Here is a 24538-nt window from a genome sequence, read left to right on the forward strand (position 1 = left end):
CTGCAGTATAGGTGGAGCAATGAACGTGAATGTAAGACTGGAAACTATTACGTCTAGGTTTCATTTAAACAGCTCCCTGATGGCAAGCAAGAGGCGGTTTCCATATGTGTAGCCTTCATTGGATGTAAGGCAGCTGAACTGACCATTTAATGCTCTCTGCCACTTATGACAAAGTACTTCCTCCTGGATACTGGGGAGAGAGGATGTTTGCCAGCTTGCTGCTGGCCCATAGCAGAATTACAAGCTTGTAGGAGACTCCGCTCCTCCCCAACACTACCATGCAACCAGGAATTCTCAGGCAGACTTAACATAAAACTTTTCATGCTTTCTTGGAAAGAAAATAAACAGGGCTGTGATGTCCACCTTGGGACATGATTGCCTGTATTTATGAGTTCTTTTGTTCGGCTCCCATATGTCGGAGTTTGGTGGGAGGTAAGAAATGTAATCGCCTGGTACAGCATTAGTTGTAAGCTTTGATTGACCTGCTTAGTTGTATCATGATATGGTCTTTTTGTTAGGATGGTTTTAAATTAGGTCTGAAAATCACTTACATGGTTATAGGGATGAGTCAAAATATATTCAGATGGATGGGTTGACAAGATAGTCAGTTGGCCCTTACACTTTCAGGCATATTTCTTTTATTTCACATTTATTTATTATTACATTTACATCTCATCTTTCCTCCAAGGTGGTATACATAGTTCTCCCCTCTCCATTTTATTCTCAACGCCCTGTGAGGTAGCTTTGGCTGAAAGACAGTGTCTAGCCCAAGGTCACCTGTGAGCTTCACAGTTAAGTGGGAACTGGAACCCTGGTCTCTCAAGTCCTTCCTCAGCACTCTAACCATCTGAACCTATGTGATTTAATTTGCAGTCAGATTGTTCTGGCCCCACTTTTCACCATTATCTGCTAGAGCCAACCCCTTCAAGTCCTTTCACCTCAACCCTGGCCCTACCTAGAAACTCCTATGTAGAGCTTCCTATTTTTCACCTTTGCCATGTGGGAGGGTATACTTTGGGCAATATTTGGCAACATTAAATGAGAGAATGCGCAAATGAAAGTGACCTTCAGACAAACATGAACAAGTCACCTTGTGGTGAGCTTTCGATAGTTCCATTGAAATTATTTGACCTCGCTAACAAGAAAATGTGTTTCAGAGCATCACACAAGCTTTCCTTCATGTAAGGTAGCACATTCCCACCACACCTCTCCGTGGAAATGATCTGTTCTTCCTGAAATCATTAATACAGAGACTTTGTGTTTTATGTACCAACACCACACCTTTATTGTATTTGCTGCTAGGACATATTTCTCCCCAGACCAACATTCCTGGTGATAAGGAAATGCAGCAAGAGTGGCTTTATTATTAGCATGCAGCCTACACCCCATAATAATGCCCATGCCATCCAGAAGGGTTAACACTTGTCTATCCAGTGCTGCTTTGTATCATTTTCCAGAAACTCACAAGGGATTATCAACAGTGGTTTCAAATGCACAATAACATCAACAACAATTTCAAAGGCACAATAAACAGAGATCGCCTAGTAATGTTCTAACAAGATAATATCTATTGCACATACACACACACACACTAGCATGCATTATGCTTAACAATATCATCTCCTGGGCAGATGCTTCTGTCCTTTGAAAAATATGCTAATACAGATAAAAATCTAGAAAAATATATATGTTCCTTTACACCGCTGTATTCAGCTAGGAGTAAGCACCAATGAATTCAGTGGAACTTATTTTAGAATAGACATGTATAGGATTTTGATGTCCATTAGCTAGGTGCTATTCCTGTTCTGCTCAAAATTCTCTCCTTCCCCAGATTTGTTTTTTTATTTAAGAAAATACAGTAGTAGCCAGTGTGGTGGGGCCTTCCCAACACCAGCAGAATTACAGCTTACTTGAAGAGAGGTAGAGCAGGGCAATAGTGAGGCAAGGGCACACAAACTGGTGGGACTCCCAGATTGGCTCCACATGTCCCCAATCTTGCCACCCCCCTGCCCCATCTGGGTAAGCTGTATCGATGCAACTGTTGGGAGAGCAGTGTCACCCATTCTTGAGAAAACACCAGTCATGCCTTTGTTATACACAAAGAGCTTGGCTTGAAATTCCTCAGTATGAGTACCGTAATGGCTATGATAGATCTTAAATATTCTCCTTTCAGAGAACATCTAGGCTTCCCTCTTTCAAGGAGGTAGTGGTCTACTTTACAAATATTTTTCCAAATCTTTCTTTGTTAGATTGTTACTCAACAGGAAACGTATGGATCCTTGGAATATAATCATAGTTTGTGGTTAGGGATGGGGGAGAAATTTGTTTCAGTTCACATTTAAAGGCAAACTGACAGAATTCTCACTTTCCAAAACAATATCCAGCTACACCTTGAAATTTGCACTTCTCTGAATTTTCCAATTTACTTCTCTGGACAAGTAACTTGTACAAAAATTTACATGCTGCAGGAAAGTGCCCATAATAATGCATATATTGGTGAAAATAACATATAGAATAGCATTATATTAGGGGAAATTGATTTGCTAAAATATTTATTTTAAGAGAATTCCACCCTAAAAAGCTGGTACATTTTGAGAACTTAAAAAAAAAAGCAAGCTGGAAAAATGAGAAACTGAGAGACACTGAAATTGTCAGATTTGCTATACCTGTTTGTAGTATATTAATGACATGGATTTTTAGTACATTATGGCTCACATTCCTCAGTGTTTACACTTAAAGGAATAGAAGAAGAAGGGAGGCTATCCTTGAAGCAACTTTAGAAACTGCAGCTAGCACCAATTGTGACAACTCATTTTCCACACAGGAGAAAGGAGAAGGAACTATATAAGACCAATTCTCCATCAAACAGCTGGCCAGTTCCTAGCCACAATTTAAGATGAGAAGTCCATTCTTTTATTAACTCATTTTCCTATTAAGACAAAGCCCTGTTCTTGAGTCAATTTCTCCAGGAAGTCTGGTCTGTGAAGACATGGAACAGGGCCTTCTCAGCCATTTCAGCTCAGCACTGGACCTCCCTTATAAAGAAAGCTCACATTCTCCTCCAGCCAAATTGTGGTGTCTGGTTTTGGAGCTGTTCCCCTGAGAACTACATGCTTGACAGCTCTCAGATTTGGCCTGGTCTTACATTGTTAGGCAAAGTATGATCTATAGAATTTGTAGGGAATTTCCTTTTTCAGGTAGGCAGTGTACCTTTTTTGTTTGTTTTGTTTTTTAATTCCTGTGTGCTGTGTTTTATATTTCTCCTGGCATAGATACTAATGGCAAATTTCTTGCTCAGCCTCCAAGCCATTCAACAGCTGGCAGTTTTCCTAACCTGTCATGCTCCAACCATCATTGCTCTGAAGGTGCAAGCATTAACATTTACAAAAGGGAACAAGGAACTATTTCCTTAACCTTTGAAAAGCCACGGATATATATCTGCTTCATTGGGAACATGGCTTTGGCCTTCAGCTTAATTATATTGTCAAAAGCCACTGTCTTCAAACAGTGAATAGGCAAGTCCCATTGATTATTGGCTTACAGCAAGGTTGTCACAGTATATTAGAAGCCAAGAAATGTTACTGAAACCATGGTATACTCTCTGTTATCTGTGCTAATCTTGCCACTGGATCACATAATCTAGATGACCCCAGGGTCGCAGCTGTCCCCCAACACTTTTCAACATATCAAGCAGGAAGAGGGATGTTGCCAACTTGGCAGGTTCCTCTCTGCCCCCCCCCAACATACAAAATAGCATATTTGTGACACCCCCCACAGCATATTTGTGGCACACGTGTCATGATACCTTAGCTTACAAATGGCTCAGAATGTGCATAGTGTTTATCTCCATGCAGCACCTCAAAGCATCTCCTTTCTGCCCCCACCCCCAATTGACAAGATATCTAGGGTGAAAGTTGTCCTGAACGGGCTTCACATTTTAGAAAGGGAAAGAGTCTCGTTATCACTATCTCATTATTAAGGATGGAACAGTGGCATGGATGAAGGGCATCAAAATAAATTGGTCCAAAGTAATAGTGGAAGGTGCTTTAACAGAATGCTTTAACAGAAGACAAACAGAACCAGGGCCTCGTGCTTCAAGCCCAAAAGGGAAATGTTAGTCAGAGACAGCTGAAGGCAGGATACTTGATGGAGTATCGAACATTCTGCGTCAACTCTTCATGCCATTTTCAGTGATTGGTCAAGGGGAGATGAACTGGGGCAAACATACACATTGGAAGAGAACATCATCTGAAAGAAGCAGCATTAATGGGGGAAGTTCAGCTACCATGAAGTGCATGTTCATGTCACCAGCTTCCGAGGGAATAAAGCTGAGCACATGCTTAATGACACTGAGAAGTGCTGAGGTCTGGCTAAATGCACACCAGCCATCAGTTGCAATAAACTTTATGTTCCAACAGCTGAATCAAATGCACAGTAACTTCAAAAAACCTTTGACTTCAACAGAAATGGCTTTCAAGGTTGAGTGGTTAGGACATTGCTCCTTCACAGTCGTGCAACATCCCAATTCCTCTTCTTCCTCTTGTTTCCATTTCATTACCATTCACTTGATCACAAACCTTCATTCCATTTTTTTTTTAATTTTAGTGCCTTTGAAATATTAAGAGCTTCAAATGGAATGTCTCCATTGTGAGCCGTCACATTGCGTAGTGGCATTTTTCCCAGCAGTGCATGACTGTGCAAGTGTAGTCATGCTTCTTATTCCACAGCCTGGGCAGACATTTTATAATGCATTAACTAAGGTGTGTCCCTGATATCCCATTTAAGGCCCTGCTTGAATCCATGGGGAAATAAAGAACACTGATATAGCAAATAAGGGAGCCAAACAATCGCCTGGATTGTCAAGAAATCAAGTCTCAGTCCACAGAAGAATGCATTAAAATCTCTGGGCTTTTGTATTAAAGAGATAAAGTGACTGCTAACTATTCTCCATAAACAAAGGTTTTGGCAAATGCTAGTCATGTCTTTACACTATGCTTTACATACCTTGCATTTATTGACTGGCTTCCAAAAACGAAGCTTTCCCATGGGAAGACAAAGAAACAATGGCAATTTTTTTCTGAATGAAACACTCTTTACAGGTGAAGGGTAAACACACAGTGTGCAGCCTGAGAGTTTGCTTTTAGTTGCTGAAGTGGCCAATTACATAACTATTCAAAATAGCTTTGAAGTGAATTCCACGTGGGAAGGTGGGAGAGGAGAATACATCAAAAAGGGAAAGTGCCAGGTAGGCACATTGGCCCCCGTATAAAAAATCGCCTTTCAAAACTGAAAGTATATGGCACTGGAATCTATATGGATTGGCACATGACTGCCAAATGTGCACATGTGCAACTTTCCAGCATAGGAAGGTGATGGTGGTGATTTACACCCAACCTATCTACAGTGGTGCCTCGCAAGACGAAATTAATTCGTTCCGCAAGTTTTTTCGTCTTGCGAGTTTTCCGTCTTGCAAAGCACGGTTTCCCATAGGAATGCATTGAAAATCAATCAATGTGTTCCTATGGAAACCGCCTTCAGACCAGGTCCGGGGACAGTATGTCCCCCGACCTCTTCTGAAGGCTGGGGGGGGACAAGGGCTTTTCTTCCCACCCCCAGCATTTTAAAATCGCCCCGTGACAGCGGAGGACTTCTCTGCTCTCCCGGGGCGATTTTAAAGCCCCCAGGAAGGCAGGCGGGGGGAGCAAAGACTTTCGCCCCCCGCCGGCCTTCAGAAGAGGTCCAGGACCTCTTCTGAAGGCCAGCGGGGGGCAAAAGTTTTTGCTCCCCCCGTCTGCCTTCAAAAGCCGTCTGGGATAGCGGGAAGCGCTTCCCTGCTATCCCGGACCGCTTTTAAAATGCTGGCGGTGGGGAGCAAAGCCTTTCGGCCCCCGCCGGCCTTCCTGGACCTCTTCTGAAGGCCGGGGGGGAAGGCTTTGCTCCCCACTGCCAGCATTTAAAAGAGGTCCCCGGAGATTTCCCTATGGGCTTTCTTCTTGCGAAGCAAGTCCATAGGGAAATTCGTCTTGCGAAGCAACTCGCAAACGGAAAACCCTTTCGTCTTGCGGGTTTTCCGTCTTGCGAGGCATTCGTCTTGTGGGGCACCACTGTAGCTGGGTTTCCCTAGCCACTCTGGGCGGCTTCCAACAAAATATTAAAAATACCATAATGATCGCTCTCCCCATCAACTGGAGGGCACCCTTTGCGTGGCCACGCGCAGCACCCCCAATCCTCCATGGCTCCCAGCAGAATGCTCCTGGTCCACCTCCCCATATCACATTCCTTGAGGTTCCCGCCAAACCTCATTTCAGAATGAACCAATCGTGACGGCTGAGGTGAAGCCAGGAGAGTGGACCAAGAAGGGGTAATCTTCACTCCAGTCCGCTCTTTGCATATGTAAGGGGGTGGAGCCTACTTGGGAGCCCAATCGGCTCCAGAACGTCACCCGGCCTACCCTCTCTTTGTTTATGCTCTATATTGAAGGTTAACCTCTTTACAGGTATGTGGGTGTTGCTACAGTCTCTCAATGGTTGCTGTTAAAGGACCAGGAAGGAATTTTCCCTGCATTGGCAGGTTTCACCTTCCCCCTAGCAAAACGTCACAACTTTGATGGTTCTAGGCCTTGGGCAGAATCCTTTAGTCTATCTTCCCTAAAGGGGGGGGGGGAATGAAATGGTGATACACGGCCCCGTCCGTGGTGGCGATCCCAGGGTTCCCCGTTAAAGGGGCTGTGTTGAAGGGGGTCACTGGCCATACGCTGAAAGGTTGTCAGTGCACTCTCCAGTATGGTGTAGTGGTTAAGAGCGGTAGTCTCATAATCTGGGGAACCGGGTTCGTGTCTCCGCTCCTCCACATGCAGCTGCTGGGTGACCTTGGGCTAGTCACACTTCTCTGAAGTCTCTCAGCCCCTCTCACCCCACAGAGTGTTTGTTGTGGGGGAGGAAGGGAAAGAAGAATGTTAGCCGCTTTGAGACTCCTTAAAGGGAGTGAAAGGCGGGATATCAAATCCAAACTCTTCTTCTTCTTCTTCTTCTTCTTCTTCTTCTTCTTCTTCCTGTGTTGCGGCAAAATGGGGCAGCCTCTCTGCTTAAACATACATCTTCCAGAGCCAGCCCATACCCCAGACAGATCTGTTAACCCTGCTGTGCCTCAGATCCCCGGCTGGTGACTGGGAGGGATAAATGCCCAATGCCTAAGCCAAGGTCTTCCTATATCTGAAAGTTTAAATAAAGTTGGGGCCAATTTTAATCCCATAACATGCTGTCATGTGTCATTAATTTCACCCGGGTGGGTCCTGGGGTCAGGGGGTCTCCGCCTGGCCACACAAAACATCAGACATTAAACACTTCCCTAAACAGGGCTGCCTTCAGATGTCTTCTAAAAGTCAGGTAGTTGTTTATTTCCACAGGGTGGGTGCCACTACCGAGAAGACCCTCTGCCTGGTTCCCTGTAACTTCGCTTCTCGCAGTGAGGGAACTGCCAGAAGGTCCTTGGAGCTGGACCTCAGTGTCCAGGCTGAACGATGGGGATGAAGAGGCTCCTTCAGGTATACTGGGCTGAGGCTGTTTAGAGCTTTAAAGGTCAGCAGCAACACTTTGAATTGTGCTCGGAAACATACTGGGAGCCAATGTAGGTCTTTCAAGACTGGTCTTATGTGGTCTTGGCTGTTTGAAGATACTTTCAATAGAGTCTTTTCTCAATTTGATCAATTTGGAAGTCTTGGAGTGTTTTAGTAGAGCCCTTGAGAACAAAGGGTTAGAAGAAAAACTCAGGAAATATTTTAGGGCAGAACTTGGGCAAATGCTAGAGCATAGAAATGGGGCAAGAGAAGATGAACCAGAAGCTAATAGGACACTAAAGCACAGCTAATATGTTCCTAATATGTTTTACTGTGCACTTTAAAATAAAGTTTTGAAATTATACAGGAATTTAAAAGAAACTCATTTCCAAGATTTAATATCAGGTGGGATTGAGTTCCATTACCTGTTTTCAAGGACAAAGTTCAGCCTTGGCATATATTAAATACTTGGAAAAGAAATTATTTTAAAATCAACCATTGTTCCTCTGTTGAAAATGGCAGAGTGCTTTGTGCCTTTGGCTAAAAACAAGGTACAGTGCCTACTCTAAAGGAGAATCAAATCTCTGTTTAGCATGGAACATGATTGCAAAATGAACAAGACATTCTGGATCTCACTCAGCATAGTCCTCTGGCTCCAAAAGTACCCCCCCCCCACACACACATACACACACACCAGCCAACATTGGGAAGCTCACCAACAAGGCCTACTGAAGATAGATATCTTCTGTTGTTCTCCACCACAGCCCAATACTCACTACTGACAGCCATAGCTAAGATCCTGCTTAATGCCTGACATTAAAATCCAGCCTTAACAAAAAAATAAAATATTGTTCTACATTCAGAACATGATCGGGTTCAGGTTTTGGTCAGTTTTGGGTAAAGGAAGTTAATGCCAAGGTTATAGGCATCCTCTCTAGGTGTTTTCATGGTGCAAGGTTGGAACACAAATTTGGTCAATCAAGAAAATGTTCTTGATCTCGAATGCTGCAATGCGAGATGAGCAGGAGGCAGGGAACAGAAGGTCCAAGAGTTTAGGATTCCCCTCATACATTTGCTTGGAGTGCTTTGTTAGTTTTTCTACAGGTTTAATAGAACAAAATCAGTGCTTGAAGAATTGTGCCCATAAAGTGCTGGGATACATCCAAGTTACTAGAACATGGATGTAACATGCTCGGTAGGTCATGGAACTATGCACCAGCTAAACTTTCCATATGCTTGGTAGCCTGCACTCATATTCAGTCACAGTGGAGTGATTAACATTACCTTGCCAATGTATATTGACTTACCGCTTCTTAAAAAACCGCTTCTTAAAAAACCATCTTTAGATGCGGCCACGATGGCCAATTATCGCCCAGTCTCAAACCTTCCATTCTTGGGCAAGGTGATTGAGCGAGTGGTTGCTGAACAACTCCAGGCACGCCTGGAAGAAGCGGACCATTTGGATCCCTTCCAGTCGGGATTCAGGCCTCATCATGGGACTGAAACTGCCTTGGTCGCACTGGTTGATGATCTCCGGCGGGCTAGGGACAAAGGTGAGAGCTGTTTCCTAGTTCTGCTGGATCTCTCAGCGGCGTTTGATACCATCGACCATGACATCCTTCTGGACCGTCTTGAGGGGCTGGGAGCTGGGGGCACTGTCATACAGTGGTTCCGCTCCTTCCTCCTGGGCCGTGTTCAGAAAGTGGTGGTGGGGGATGAGTGTTCAGGACCCCTGGCCGCTCACTTGTGGGGTGCCTCAGGGTTCTGTCCTCTCCCCCATGCTTTTCAACATCTACATGCAGCCGCTGGGAGGGATCATCAGGAGGTTTGGGCTGGGTGTTCATCAGTATGCAGATGATACCCAGCTCTACCTCTCTTTTAAATCAGAACCAGTGAAGGCGGTAAAGGTCCTGTGTGAGTGTCTGGAAGCGGTTGGAGGATGGATGGCGGCTAACAGATTGAGGTTGAATCCTGACAAGACAGAAGTACTGTTTTTGGGGGACAGGAGGCGGGCAGGTGTGGAGGATTCCCTGGTCCTGAATGGGGTAACTGTGCCCCTGCAGGACCAGGTGCGCAGCCTGGGAGTCATTTTGGACTCACAGCTGTCCATGGAGGCACAGGTCAAATCTGTATCCAGGGCAGCTGTTTACCAGCTCCATCTGGTACATAGGCTGAGACCCTATCTGCCTGCGGACTGTCTTGCCAGAGTGGTACATGCTCTGGTTATCTCCCGCTTGGACTACTGCAATGCGCTCTACGTGGGGCTACCTTTGAAGGTGACCCGGAAACTACAACTAATCCAGAATGCGGCAGCTAGACTGGTGACTGGGAGTGGCCGCCGAGACCATATAACACCGGTCTTGAAAGACCTACATTGGCTCCCAGTACGTTTCCGAGCACAATTCAAAGTGTTGGTGCTGACCTTTAAAGCCCTAAATGGCCTCGGTCCAGTATATCTGAAGGAGCGTCTCCTCCCCCATCGTTCTGCCCGGACACTGAGGTCCAGCTCCGAGGGCCTTCTGGCAGTTCCCTCCCTGCGAGAGGCCAAGTTGCAGGGAACCAGGCAGAGGGCCTTCTCGGTGGTGGCGCCCGCCCTGTGGAATGCCCTCCCACCGGATGTCAAGGCGATGGACAACTACCTGACATTCAGAAGACATCTGAAGGCAGCCCTGTTCAGGGAAGTTTTTAATATGTGACATTTTAGTGTATTTTTCATTTCTGTTGGAAGCCGCCCAGAGTGGCTGGGGAAACCCAGCCAGATGGGCGGGGTACAAATAATAAATTATTATTATTATTATTATTATTATTATTATTATTATTATTATTACAATCTAGCTATCAGGAGTGGTGCATTTGAATGGGACAAATGGCTGTGGTGTCTTTCTGGCAGTGGTGGTATCATCACCAGGACAGGGATGGGATGGGATGAGGAGAAGTGAGCCAGCAGGAAGGTCAGGAGAGCACTGGGTTAGTGGTGGTGTCCCACAGGTGCTCCACCAATGAACTCTTCCACCAATGTTGGCTTTAAAAAGCAATGTGATGAAAATTACATCATCCCTTTCTAGGCATCAGCAGATACCATTCTGACAAAAATAATGGGAGATATTTAAATTAAGCCAGTGTGTTTTCAACCTTGGTTCCACAGCTATTGTTGGACTACAACTCCCATCATCCCCAGCCAGTTTAGCCAATAGTTGTGAATGATGGGAGATGTAGTCCAAGAACACTGGGGATCAAAGGTTGAAGAACACTGGAGTAAGCCTTCAGGTCACAGAATGTAGCATGAAGAAAGGCTTGTTCCACACTCACTCTCTTTTCGGAAATTAAATAATGATAGATAGACAGACAGACAACAATTATGAAAGGAAACTTTCTAAGGCCTTTCCCATCTTTTTTTCAATGGATAACTTTCATTTCCTTCTGACTTTTGCAAGACCCCCAGAAGTGTTAAAGTATTTCTCAAGGTCTTCCCAATAAAATCAGCTATGACAAGGTCTTTATTATTTCTCCCACATGCCATATATGCAAATCTCTGAACTGTAGGTTAACTACCAGACATTACATATATTAAGATATGCTAATTTCAGGCCCTGGCGGGTTTATTTTTAAAAAAATCTCTTGAGAGATAGATACAGTTGTCAGGCAACTTATAGCTCCAAATATGCAGCAGATCAGAGCTTTTGATAGATATTTGCCCTTTTTAGTAATGAAAGGACTTACTTATAGCATCTTGAAATGACTGTCCTTGAAGATATCAAATTGAAGGAGGGGAGTGAAGGAAGGAGGAATGGATTAAAAAGCTGCTACACAGAATATACATATTACATCCAAGAACAACTTATAACACCAGATAATTAGGAACAATGTTAACAAAATTAGCTTACTGCAGGGTTGTTTTGCATACATTACAGGATTAATAAAATAAACACTCTTCAAATGCTCTGTTCAGACCAACAGAGAAAGATCACATATGTGTGAAGCTAAAGAAGTTCTTTGTATTTTGTTTCTCTAAATCGCAATGGCAAAGAATCAATAACAAATATTCATTAAAATAAAATAAAAACTTCTCCAAATGTTAACTGTTTGAGAAGATTAAGTCACTATCAACTATTCTTAGGTTTTTGTTTTCCAAAAGCACTCTGTTCATATTTATAGACTGGTTGGTTCTTAAGTTCTTAGACACTGGCCTGAAATGGACTTATCCATACAATTACAGAGTGTCTTTTCTTCACATTAGTTGAAGTAACGGACTTTATACTGATTGTCCTTTATACACTATCCTCTCCTTTCTTCTTCTAGCTTCAAAGGACATCGCCCTGACCAGTCCACTGCCCCAGGCACATGAGATGTTCACATGAGACACCCATTGAGGCACTTTTCATGTCTGGGGCTGTTCTTGTGGTCCTGCCTATCCTCCTTGTGTAGGGAACCTCCAACCAGGTCACCTGAGGTGAAATGTAATGTGCTGCCTCTTGGTGCTGTGGCTGCTCCACAACCACCATGCACAGGCAGACCAGTATCACTAGTGTCAGCATACCTGCACCACAGCAAAGTGAGTTATGGGGGAAAGGGGTGGAATGGCTGCTCTCTGCAGCAAGCTCCAGGCTGTGAAGTGCAAAAGCTCTTCCTTCCTCTTTGCTTTTGTTCCTGGCTTGTTCTGCTTAAGATTTCAGGCGGAGTATCTCATGGCTCTTTGGGAAAAGATCATTGAGTCTACATGGAAAATTAATGTCACTAAAAAGGCTAGACTATAATATTGTCAATGATATCTAGCTTTCTGTGTGCAAAGGAATATATACCCTTGAAGTAGTCAGTCCTTAAATATTTGCCACCTCACCTGTTTGTGAAAATGAGATGCTTTCAATCCATCCAACAGTTAAATTGGGACCTATAATGAGCGCAGGACTATTATCAGTGCTTTTTTTTAAGAGAAAGGTTTCAGTACTTACCATAAAGTTGTTACAGTAAGTGCCACACTTTTAACATGGGGGGGGGGAGGTACCAGTACTGTGTACCCTTCAGTACCCCCCAAAAAGAAGCACTGACTATTATTTACATGGCTATTGCCATATGTCTATTGACATTTGTGAGGCATTACTCAGGATTGGACAACAAAACAGGTGGTCAATGGGAATGATGCATCTTGTACAAATGCAATTAAGGGGTAGGAGGGAAAGCTAAGGAGACACAATGTGAACAACTACTAAAAGGCAAAAGGATGGAACAAGGGCAGGGATGGTTAGGCAAAGGAGACAAAGAGAAATACTAGGAAATTTCCCTTGTGTTGGTTATTGTCCCAGTATGCATTTGTTTGTTGCCACCTGAATAAACAGCTTTATCCCTCAATTCTTTTCGGTATAGTCTAAAGCAGCCGCTGGATATGGCTATTAAGTACAGTTCCTTTATTTGGCTGAGAAGCTCAGCCATGCCTATTCATACTGTGTGTCTCACAAACAAAGATTGTTCTGAGACAGGGTGTTGGTGTTGGGGCACCTTAAGGTGTTGGGGCACCTTAATTCTTTACCCATCGCTGGCCCTGGACATTTTACCACTACAAGCAAAGTGGAAAATGCCACTCCTGCCAGCCTCCTCTGCTGCACACCTATGCACCCACTGCCAGGGTCACCAAGAGAGGGTTCAGGTCCTGATGAAAGTATTTTTTCCAACCCCCTCTTGTCAGCCCTGGAATTTGATGGTGCGGCCACTTAGCTATGACAGAAAGGCCTTGCTTTGGGCAGGTATATGGGACCTCGAGCCCCACTTGCCTGGCAATACTCACTTAGCAGGAAGTGAAGCTCACTGATGAGTAAACATGTATAGGCACTTACACTTCGGAAGGAGGGGTGAATTTCCCCCTATGGATTCAGAATTTCTGTCATTTTGCATATCTACTGAAACACAGAAATGAGCTATATGCCAAGCAGCAGAGCACTGCATATTATATTAATCATAATTTTCTCTACCTTTACTAACTCTGTGGTTCAAAAGACCCTAACAGACTTTGCCTTCATTATTATACGCTAATAATATCATTACCTAAAACCTGTTTTAACCAGCATGATATGTAAGTTAATTGTTAACTGATTTTATGTTACGCTTTCAGAAAAGAAGGTTGAGAGAGATTTTATTCCTTTCTGTCATGAACACAAGAGCCTTGCTGGATCTGGCCAAAGGTCCATCTAGCCCAGCATCCTGCAATTTCCAACAGGGGCTACTCATGTGCCTATGAGAAGTTGGACATGAAGTGAAGATGCTTCCCCATCATTGCTACTCAACAACTGGTACTCCAAACCTTGAGGTTCCATATAGCTGCTATCATTGACTAGCCATCAATGGTGTCTATTCATTTTGGTAATCCTCCTCCAAAGCTATCTACAGTAATATTGTGGCAGCAAATGCTGCAATGACCTCTGGACATACCTGCCTTTTCTAGCTGATTAAAGCTAGCTGAGGTGGGGTGGTCTGGCGGTTCCAAAGCCTTATGATGGCTTGATGCAAAGGTGCCACCTGCCCTTAAAGAGGTGGTGGGGCACAACCACTCCTTACAAAGCCCACCCTGGGCCAACAGTGTGTAACAGCTACCAGCTAGTTGCCAGTACCCTTTGCTTGGGGAAGACGCTGGAGAAAGTGGTGGCGACGCAACTGCAGGTGTTTTTGGATGGGCAGAGGTTATCTGGATCATCTTCGATATGGGCTTGGGCTTGGTTTGAGCACTGAAACTTGAAGGCAGCTTCTCTACTTTCTTGGTAACATCAAGGTTAGATTACTGCAATGCGTTATACGTAGGGCTACCTCTGAAGACGGTTTGGAAACTTTGGCTGGTGCAGAATTCAGCGGCCACATTGCTCACTGGAGCAAGACAGTTTGAACATATTACACCGATCCTGGTCCGACTGCAGTTTCCCAATTCAAAGTGCTGGTTTGTGCCCTGTAAAGCCTTAAATGGCTCAAGACCACAATACCTCAAGGACCGCCTCTTTCCATATGAACTTAACTGAGATCATCTTCTGAGGCCTTTCTTCGTATGCCTCATCTTCGAGAGGTCCAGAGGGTGGCAACACAAATTGGGCCTTTCTGCAATGGAATGCTCTCCCCAGGGAAGTTTGCCTGACACCTTCATTATACACCTTTAGGTGCCAGGCAAAAACGTTCCTTTTTAACCAGGCCCGGGTTGATCTGATTGATATCCTATGCCCTTTTAAAATATGGCTCTTTGGGGGGAGGAGTTATTGGGTTGTTGTTTTTATTTTGATTATATATATTGTGGTTTTTAATGCTGATCTTTTCTGTGAACTGCCCTGAGACCTCCGGGTATAGGGTGGTATATAAATTCAATAAAAAATAATTATATAGAGACCTTTCTCTTTAAATCAGACTCGGATCGCTTTAAAGGAGGAAACATGGCAATTACAATCTAGTTATCTATATGCTTATTCCTATGATTTTCTTATTTAGTTACTCCACACATTGGTATTGCCACATGAATAATGCTTGTAATCAAATTCAGTTCCCTTTCTTTCCCACAAAGCATTGTTCACCTTCCAGGTTGACTTACACACCATAATAGATCCCTCCAGGGATTAAGCCATCCTAACCAAAGTGATAGTGAATTAACAAAACAAGCTGATGAACCTACATGGGCAAATGGAATCTAGAAATTACCCATGCAAATTACTGAAGCAAGATAAACAATTAAACATGTCCTCAAGACATGTAATTTATTTTCCCAGTGTGTGCTGCAATTTCATCCAGAATTGGGGTGCTTAAATTCCATTGTATGTGGCTGGACTTCAGAAGCCTATACATTGTTTTTATCTTTGAGAATGTTTTCTCCCTTCATTCCATCCTTTTTATCCCTTTGCCCTTTAGATTTTTTGAGCACTGGAGATGCTTGAATAAAGAATACTTTCTTTGCTAAAAGGAAATGTCCAGATGCATAATGCTAATGTTGTCTTTTTGTCATAGATAAGACATTCCAAGCATTTCTTTTTCTTTTAAGAAATGTCAAAATATCCTACCATGACAGAATGGCCAATTCTGTACAATGGTTTCTATGATAGTAATGGACACAGCAGCAAGCAGTAAAATGATAAAAAGAAAAATGAGAACCACAGTATATTCTTTTTCCAGCACTGCTGCTTAGCATCCTCATAACTGCTTTAAAAAGAAGTTGACATTCTTTGGGTTCAGCATATTTTCAGATATTGGTACAACTTTGAATGCACCTTAGGCAAGCTTAATTTTTGCTAGGTTCTGAACCAACAGAAAATAAGAGAAAGATACAACAAAGGAAGATCTAACCACCTCACTCAACTGGAAATTAAAGAGTATGAGGAAGGGAAAGTTTTACTATGTGGAAGTTCTAAAATATTGTTATTGCTATGATTGCATGCGGAATCCAAATGCTTTGACTTAAAAAAAAAAGAGAGAGAAAGCAAGAAGAGGACATTTCTGAGCCTTGTGGCCATAACATCACATTGGAAAGCGAATAGCCAAAGACTGGTAAGATATAAATATCAGTGAAACCAGTGCTTTTTTTCTGAGGGGACACAGGGGTATGCATACCCCTAAACATTTTGTGAATCCAAGTTTGACCTCATTGAGGGGCAGTATTTCAATATAAGTAGGAAAATGAGAGTGCTCCTAAACATTTTTTTAGGAAAAGCACTGATTGTTGTCAAGGAAGGATGGACTAAAAAGTATTCTCAAATAAATAATTAATATTTGCATGAAGTCCTGTGATGTCATCACTTTACTTAACGTCTTCCAAATATCTCAAGTCTTTATCTATCCGCCACTGAGCAATTGTTTTGTATGTTTACTACTATAGTGGCTATATTAAGAAATGCAGAGTTTAAGAGTTCAGTGCACATTGGGGAATCTGTCCTTGCTGGATCAGACCAAAGCATCCTATATGGGGAACCTTCAAGCAAGGCCAGAGTGTAACCACACTTTCTCCAGTTGTGCTCCCCAGCAACTGGTATTCAGAGACATACCACCTTTGATACTGGAGGCAGAACACAGCCATTATGGGTAGTAGCCAGTGAAAGCCATATCTTCCAGGAAAGGGTGTGCAATCACATTTGTAATGAAAGAAACATTTGAATGGGGCCCATTTGTTTCACTCCATGCTAATAAAAACAACAACAGCATTTTAAGTTATCATTTGTTATGGTAGGGAGCAGAGTGTAAGTCATATAATTGTTCAGAACTGATGCTGAGCCATTTCAGCTGCTGTCTTCTACTAGCCGTCAGAATAGGTCAAATCGACATTTTTTTAAAAAGGTAAAGGACCCCTGGACAGAGTCCGGCCCTCATCTTGCTTTCAGCGTTTGTCCACAGACAGTTTTCCGGGTCATGTGGCCAGCATGACTTAATTGCTTCTGGCACAATGGGACACCGTGATGGAAGACAGAGTGCACGGAAACACCGTTTACCTTCCCCGCCACAGCAGTACCTATTTATCTACTTGCACTGGCATGCTTTTGAACTGCTAGGTTGGCAGGAGCTGGGACAGAGGAATGGGAGCTCGCCCCATTGCGGGGATTTGAACTGCCGACCTTCTGATAGGCAAGCCCAAGAGGCTCATTGGTTTAGACCACAGTGCCACCTGTGTCCAAATGGACAATGCAGAGCAAAAAAAGAGAGACAGACACTGTCAAGCATGGGCAAACTCCAGATGGTGGGCCAAATTATTTCATTTCCCCCAAGCCATACCCCTATGAAATCTTGTGATGTCATATGTGTAAAGCAGATGCAGAAACAGCTGCAAAAGGAACAAACCTTAAAGTGCACTGTTGGTGGTTTCTTAACGTTCAGCACCTTTTCAATTTGGCTATGAAATCTATGGTAGCTTCCTAGATTAGAATTTAGCTTCAAATACTGAGTTCCTTGATTTATGCTGTGAAGTTCTTCCAGCAACACTGTTTGTGAAGTGCTGCTTGAGCTACCAGAATACAGATGCAAAATCATTTATTGACTGTCATAGCAGGATTTTTCATGTGCAGCGCGAATGCAGAAAATCTAGGAAGTCAGTCAGAGAAATCACATATGGATTACACATTGAATCCAGAGAACCATGCCATTTTCTAAATGAAGGCAACACTTAAAATGCCTGGATGTGCTCAAAGTTATCTCAAAATGTAGACCTCAAGGTGTTGGTTCTACAAAACATTGTATATACAGTGGAACCTCGGTTCCCGAACTCCTCCGTTGCCGTACGTTTTGCTTCTTGAACACTGAAACCTCGGAAGTAAATGCTTCCATTTTTTAATGTTTTTCAGAACCCAAACATGTGACGCAGCTTCCGCTGAGTGTAAGAAGCTCTTGCAACCAATGGGAAGCTGTGTCTCAGTTTTTTAACGTTTTGGAAGCCGAACGGGCTTCCGGAATGGATTTCGTTTGAGAACCAAGGTACCACTGTATATATAAAATATTCACCTATTATCCACGGAAAGAAAAATGGCAGGCTTGAACTGGTTTGAGAAAGTGTCTTTTCATGGGTTGCAAGAGGCCGGGAAATCATCTGCTCTTTGGACTCTGCACACAGGCATATTTGCATAAGGAGGTACTAGAAGGATTTCAGTAGCACTGATGCAGCCAATGAATACACCCCAGCTAGGTTGGCTTTCCCTACATCTTCCTCCCTTTGTGTGCCATTGTTGATTTTGTTCCTTGTTTTCTCTGTGTAACTTTGTGAAATGAGGGGGGGGGTTTCCGCTTAAAACCAAATTAAAAGTATTACTTTTTAAAAAAAGAAATCTATTAAAAGCTGCAAAGCAATTGTGCGAGAATTGACTTGCTTTTTAAACTGGCGATTTTTTGTTTTAGGGTGACTGCTTCAGGACACAGAAAACATCTACCAATGAGAAAGGGGCTCAAATATTACGAGGCATTAAAACAAAAAAATGTCAGGGGGGGAAACCTTACAAACAAATTGATGTGCACAAGAGCATATCCATGTTGCAAGGAGATTCTTATACACTTTTATCCAAGGGTATTCTAGAAATTCTTTTATATGGCATTAAAAACCCTGGCGCAGTCCTTTGTTTGCTTAAAGGCACCAGGTGTATGCATAAGCTGCTAAGAAGCAACATTAAATATTTGTATGTATCTACTGCTTCCTTTTGCTATCTTAATCTGCACACTGGTGACTCATCCATTCATAAACTTTTCTTCTTTGAAAAAGTAGGAGGTAATTGGTGCGTGTTCTACCGCAGAAAACAATGTTAACAGCAGTTTTATGAATTAAATGCCACATCATTTGATAGAGCCACCCAGGTGTTCAGGGTGTTAACTACAACAAACTCATTCACTGGGCCATAAAAGAAGGCAAACTAGTATGCACATAATGGAGGAATATGACTGAAGTCCACTGCTGAATAACCTGCACACGCACAAAAAAAATTAAATATGGATGACTAAACACATTTTTCCAAGCAACTTTTTAAGACCAATTTAAATTCAAACAAAACACGGCAGATACTTTGAACTAAAGGAAGCAGATGCCTTTACTGCTGTGACATGCATTTCCACCCAGCAGTTACATGGGCTGAAATCCGGTTATATCGGGTCATTAATGAGACCAAGAGAAGCCAGCAATAATAAGACTTTCACATGGAAGTCACATGTTTCAGCTATTTCATCTTTTATTTCTCTTAAGATGTGCTGCTGAACATTACATTACTATTGGAATGCGTGCAGCCTTTTATTGTTAATTCATAAATACGGTGAATCACCTCCATCTTAACATCTTTTCTGTTGAATACTGTAGGTACACACAGCAAAAACCCTAATAACTACCTCCACTGTTGGGATGCAGCATGTCTCTTGGGAATCACAACTGGGGAGAGTTTTGTTGTGTTCAGGTGCTACCCATGGGCTTCACTTAGGCATCTGCTTGGCCTCTGTGAAACAGGACGCTGGATTAGATGGGGCCTTGATCTGATCCATCAGGCTCTTCTAATGTTTGTTTTGTCAGACCTAGATAAATTGCGCAGTCAACCATTTCAGACTGAGCCCCTGCATCAGTTCCAAAAACCACATTTGTATTATAAGACTTCAAGCAAGGCCATAGCTCAGCGGTAGAGCATCTCCAGCATCTCTCACTAGGACTGTGATTTTGTGGGTGTCCCCTGCCTGAAACCCTGGGAAAGAGCTGCCAGTCAGTGTGGGCATACTGAGCTAGATGGACCAATGGACTGATTTGGCTTCATGTGTTCCTAAGGGAGTTTTCAAAACTAATGTTGAACCCATAGGGATCCTAGTTACAGATAGGTAGCCGTGTTGGTCTGCCATAGTCAAAACAAAAAAAAATTCCTTCCAGTAGCACCTTAAAGACCAACTAAGTTAGTTCTTGGGATGAGCTTTCGTGTGCATGCACACTTCTTCAGATACGCTGCATCTGAATCTTACATCTTCCTGCATCTTACAGTGTATCTGAAGAAGTGTGCATGCACACGAAAGCTCATACCAAGAACTAACTTAGTTGGTCTTTAAGGTGCTACTGGAAGGAATTTTTGTGTTTGACCATAGGGATCCTAATGGAAGTTAAAGTCATACATTTTTGGATTATGGCTTAGGATCATAATCAATGCATAACTATAAATATCTCCATTCAAAGACCAGGGCTGCAATCCTGTACACATTTTCCTGAGCTCTGTTAAACCCAGTGGCACCTACTTTTGTGCAGACAGGCACAGGATTGCACTATAAACATGTACATTTTGTCAGGAAAAGATGGCTAGTATATTGAGGAACAGTTTTAATCATAGGCAAGGGACTTGGCAGGAAAGAGGAGCAGCCCCACTCCTAGTAGAGACAGGATGCAGGGTCTAGCTGACATTTAAATGTCCACAGTGTAGTATCATTCATGCCATTGTCACAAATTAAAATGACAATACCTAGTGGTCAGTGGTGGTGCATGCCAGCATGCTGTGGTCTAGGCAGCTGCTCAAGGATGCTAGGTTTTGAGTAGCCCTGTTACCGCCACTGATTTGCCAATGTTCACCCACTATTTTATCCACTGCTGTCTAAGGTGCACAATGTGAAACAGGACATGCTACTCATAAAGATGCTTAATTAAGATATTGCCATGCAATTTGGTGATGCCCATCAGTTTAGATTAGGCAAATTCCAGGAGGATAGCAGCTACAGGTAAAAGGAATTCCTTGAAAAGATGCAACACCATCCTTAAGTCACACAGTAGGTGAGAGACCTGTGGCCCAACATGTGTTACTGAATGACAACTCCCATCATCCTTGACCACTGGCAGTCCTGGCTGAGACTACTGGGACAGCTGCAAGTCCACCCACCCATGATTCAGGGATAGTCAACATGGCACCTTCCAGACATTGTTGGACTACAAGCACCATCATCTCAGACTATTGGCTGTGCTGATAGAGGTCGATGAGATTTGTAGTCCAACAACATCTGGAAGGCACCATTGGCTATGCCTATACTGGATACTAGGGACAAGCAAAAGAGGGTTGCCATCTTAATCTCGTGGCATGTGAGATCCTCAAGACATCTGACTTGCTACAATTGGAGACACAATGCTGGACATGGTGTGATCTGGCAAGGCAATTCTTCTTTTCTTCTGTTTTTAATTGCAATGGCAAATACATTCTCCTGTTCCTTAATCTTGGAATAATCATATCTCACTGTTCTGAGCACTTACATTAGGACTGCATACTGCAAAGTAAGGTTGGCTTTTGCTCTGTGGTGATATTCAGCAAACAGTAGTCCTTTATTAAGGAAACTTTAAGGAGGAAATGAAAGGCACATTCAATGAAATTTAATGTGATATAGAGAGAAGGGAGATTAAGAACACCACACATTGGAATCCCTTGTTACTTAATTTGCATGTAAGCTCTGGTTTCATAACCAAGGTCTAAAGGAAGGAAAAGCCCACTACATATTTTTATTTTTCTTAAGAACTGGATAGGTCAAGATAGTGGGCTAGGATTAATTAATATTTGCAAAGAGGCCTTAAACCAAAAGCCACAATAAATCAATCTCTCTGGATTTATAAATCTCTCAAATTATTCTGCCTCTATCCAAACATCTTCAGCAAATGGGTCCTTTAAAAGGACCTTTTCAGCCTTTTCTTGACTTTTACAATATACTCAGTGTTGCTGCAATCAATTAGGGCTTAATTTATGAGCAAGAAGCCACATTTGTTGCTCCTGTGGATCTATCAAACCGGAAAGATTAAAGTTTATTAATGCAAACGCAGACACACAACAATGTCACAGGGGTTCATGGTCAGGGTTAAGACAACTATGGGGTTGCCACTAATTCTGAGGTACAGACCTAGCTGGAGCTAATGCACAAGGGCCTCTAGCCAAAAGGAAACAGAGCACATTAAGACTGAATTTCCATAAACAGGCCTACAGTCTCCTTCCTGAATCAAAATAAGGAAGGCCAACTCCAAGATGGAAAATACGTGGGATGGAGCGCCAAAAGGAGAAACATTTTAAAAATGTAAAACCCACCAGGATTTTGCAGGAGGTATCCATAAGCAGGGGTGTAAGAATGCATCAATTTCCATCCCATCTTCTTGCACACAGCACTGTTTCCCTGCCACTGCAGCTTAGTTTCTGACAAAAACATTATTTGCCTCACTATGGTGAAATTTCACCTTACTAATTATGTTATTCCACATCAAATCATCACAAAGCAAAGGAAACTCAACACAAATTGGGAGGAGTCATCAATTATGTATTCTTACATATTATTTGCAGACTGAAAACAACAAGCTGCCCACTCTAGCAAGGTAGAGTTGGATTGGTCTGCCACTTGAGTAAGCTTGTTTAGGGTTGAACAGTTATATACATTATAAAACTTATCCAATGTATCTGTTGCAAAGACTAGAGTTGGTAACAGGCAACTTTATACGGAGAGGAGATTTTTAAAAAAGTTTAGAAGCTATCAAAGCAAGGACACTTCCACTTAACAATTCAATGAAGGCTACTGCCTTACGATGTTTGCATTTTGGATAGAGTGAAGATTTTGAAAATCAAGAATAACAACCCTACCACTGTTCACAAAAATTGAATGTCTGAATTCCGATCTCACCCATCAGTTTTTAAAACTGCTCCTCCTCGCTTCCCCGCCCCAAAAAGTCTCCCTGGCAACATATAAGTTGACCAATAAACATTAACAGCATCTCATTTCCTATAACTATATTTGCACTCACATTTTAAACACGGAAGGGTGTATGCCTTTTTCCAATCTTATCAGTTAACTATACTGAAGTGCGTACCAGTTGGTAGGTGTATAAAAGCAATGACAAAGTAGTACATAATTAGAAATAGCTCTGCTTTGTTACCTAAAATGACTCCCCCTAAAAAAATGAAATATGATAAAGAAAACTAAGCATCAATTGAAGATTGTTTTCTACTAATACGAAACAGATTCCACAAATGTGATTTTTACCAATTCAGTGGAGTCTATGCTTACATAATGTGTTGGGGATCAGGACTTCACTTCCGTAACAATGAGTGCAATGCAAGCTAAGTAAAATGCATTTAAGTTCCATGGGGATTAATGGGAAACATGCAGGACTTTCGCTTGGCATTTTAAACAGAGGCAGTGATCTTGCCCAAGCTCTTGAAGTTCTGTTCATTTCAATGAGAAAGATTTGAGCACATTTTAATTCTTCCATTGAAATTAAGGGCAGCAAACTCCTTGGAGGCAGAAGAAACATATAGAGCAAAGCACTAATGAGGAGGAACAGGCACAGGTAAAAAGAGAACTCTTGTCTATCCTTGTACTTAAGGATAACTATGGTTGAGTTCAGAGAAGAGCCAGAGTACATACTTAGGAGCCACACTTCTCTTTAAAAACATTACCAGCATCCAGCATCCAGAAAATGCCAGTTATAATCACTAATAGCAGGCTGAGTTGTTTCTCCTTTGCCAGGCTGACTCCCTTTCCCAACCTTACAATGCAATTGGTGGTGGGGCTTTGCCACCTCTTTTGAATTAGCCAATGAAGGGGGTTCAGTCTCTGCAGGACTATATAAGCCAAATCTGCTTTCTCTCCTACTTTCTGACTATGGACCCGCCATCCTTCCCTTGTAGTCCAGAAGGCTAATGCTGGTCACTGTTGGGGGACTAAGTAGGATTCCAATACACACATATATTTTGGATATTAGAGGGGGGCTACTGTACACCACATAATAATATTAATCAGCTGAGAAGGATAGAATTTTCTTTATGTATGCTACAACAGCAGCAAGAATACTTATTGCAAAGTACTGGAAGACACAAGATCTACCCACCCGGGAAGAATGGCAGATGAAGGTGATGGACTATATGGAACTGGCGGAAATGACTGGCAGAATCCGAGACCAGGGAGAAGAGTCGGTGGAGGAAGATTGGAAGAAATTTAAAGACTATTTACAGAAACATTGTAAAATTAATGAATGTTAGAAGGATGTGGGAACGAACTTATGTGGTTTTAGCAGAAATGCTATAAAGGATTAGAAAACAACAGACTGTTAATTGGTGAAAGGAGGGAAAGTAAAGTTACATTAGATCAAGATAAATTACAGGACAAAAATTGGAAAAGATGGAAAGGATTTGCTGAAATAGTTAACTGAACTAGAATACAAAAAAGGGAGGTGTGAGGAGGTCAAGGAAACAAGCAAATGAAAGATAAGTTATGGGAAGATTCGCCGTGTTTTTTTAATGGATTTTATTTTTCTGTTTTCTTCTTTTTTCTTTTTCCTTATTGTGATGTGTTGTTTTGTATTTGTTTAATATGGTGTTTTTACTTTTTCTTTTTGTAACCTTTAAAACCTTAATAAATATTATTTTTTAAAAAATAATAATATTAATTAGCTGAAGTTAATTGTAAATGCCTTGGGGCCAGTTGCCCTAGCCAGACCTTGAGATCATGCTCAGAGTCCCTCTCCAGTGGTGCAGTAGTGGCTACTAGGAAGAGAGGTTCCTGGCTTTGGAATATTCTCCCCAGTGA

The sequence above is a fragment of the Podarcis melisellensis genome (genome assembly GCF_964234715.1).
Source record: "Podarcis melisellensis genome assembly, chromosome: 1".
NCBI classification, from domain to species: domain Eukaryota; kingdom Metazoa; phylum Chordata; class Lepidosauria; order Squamata; family Lacertidae; genus Podarcis; species Podarcis melisellensis.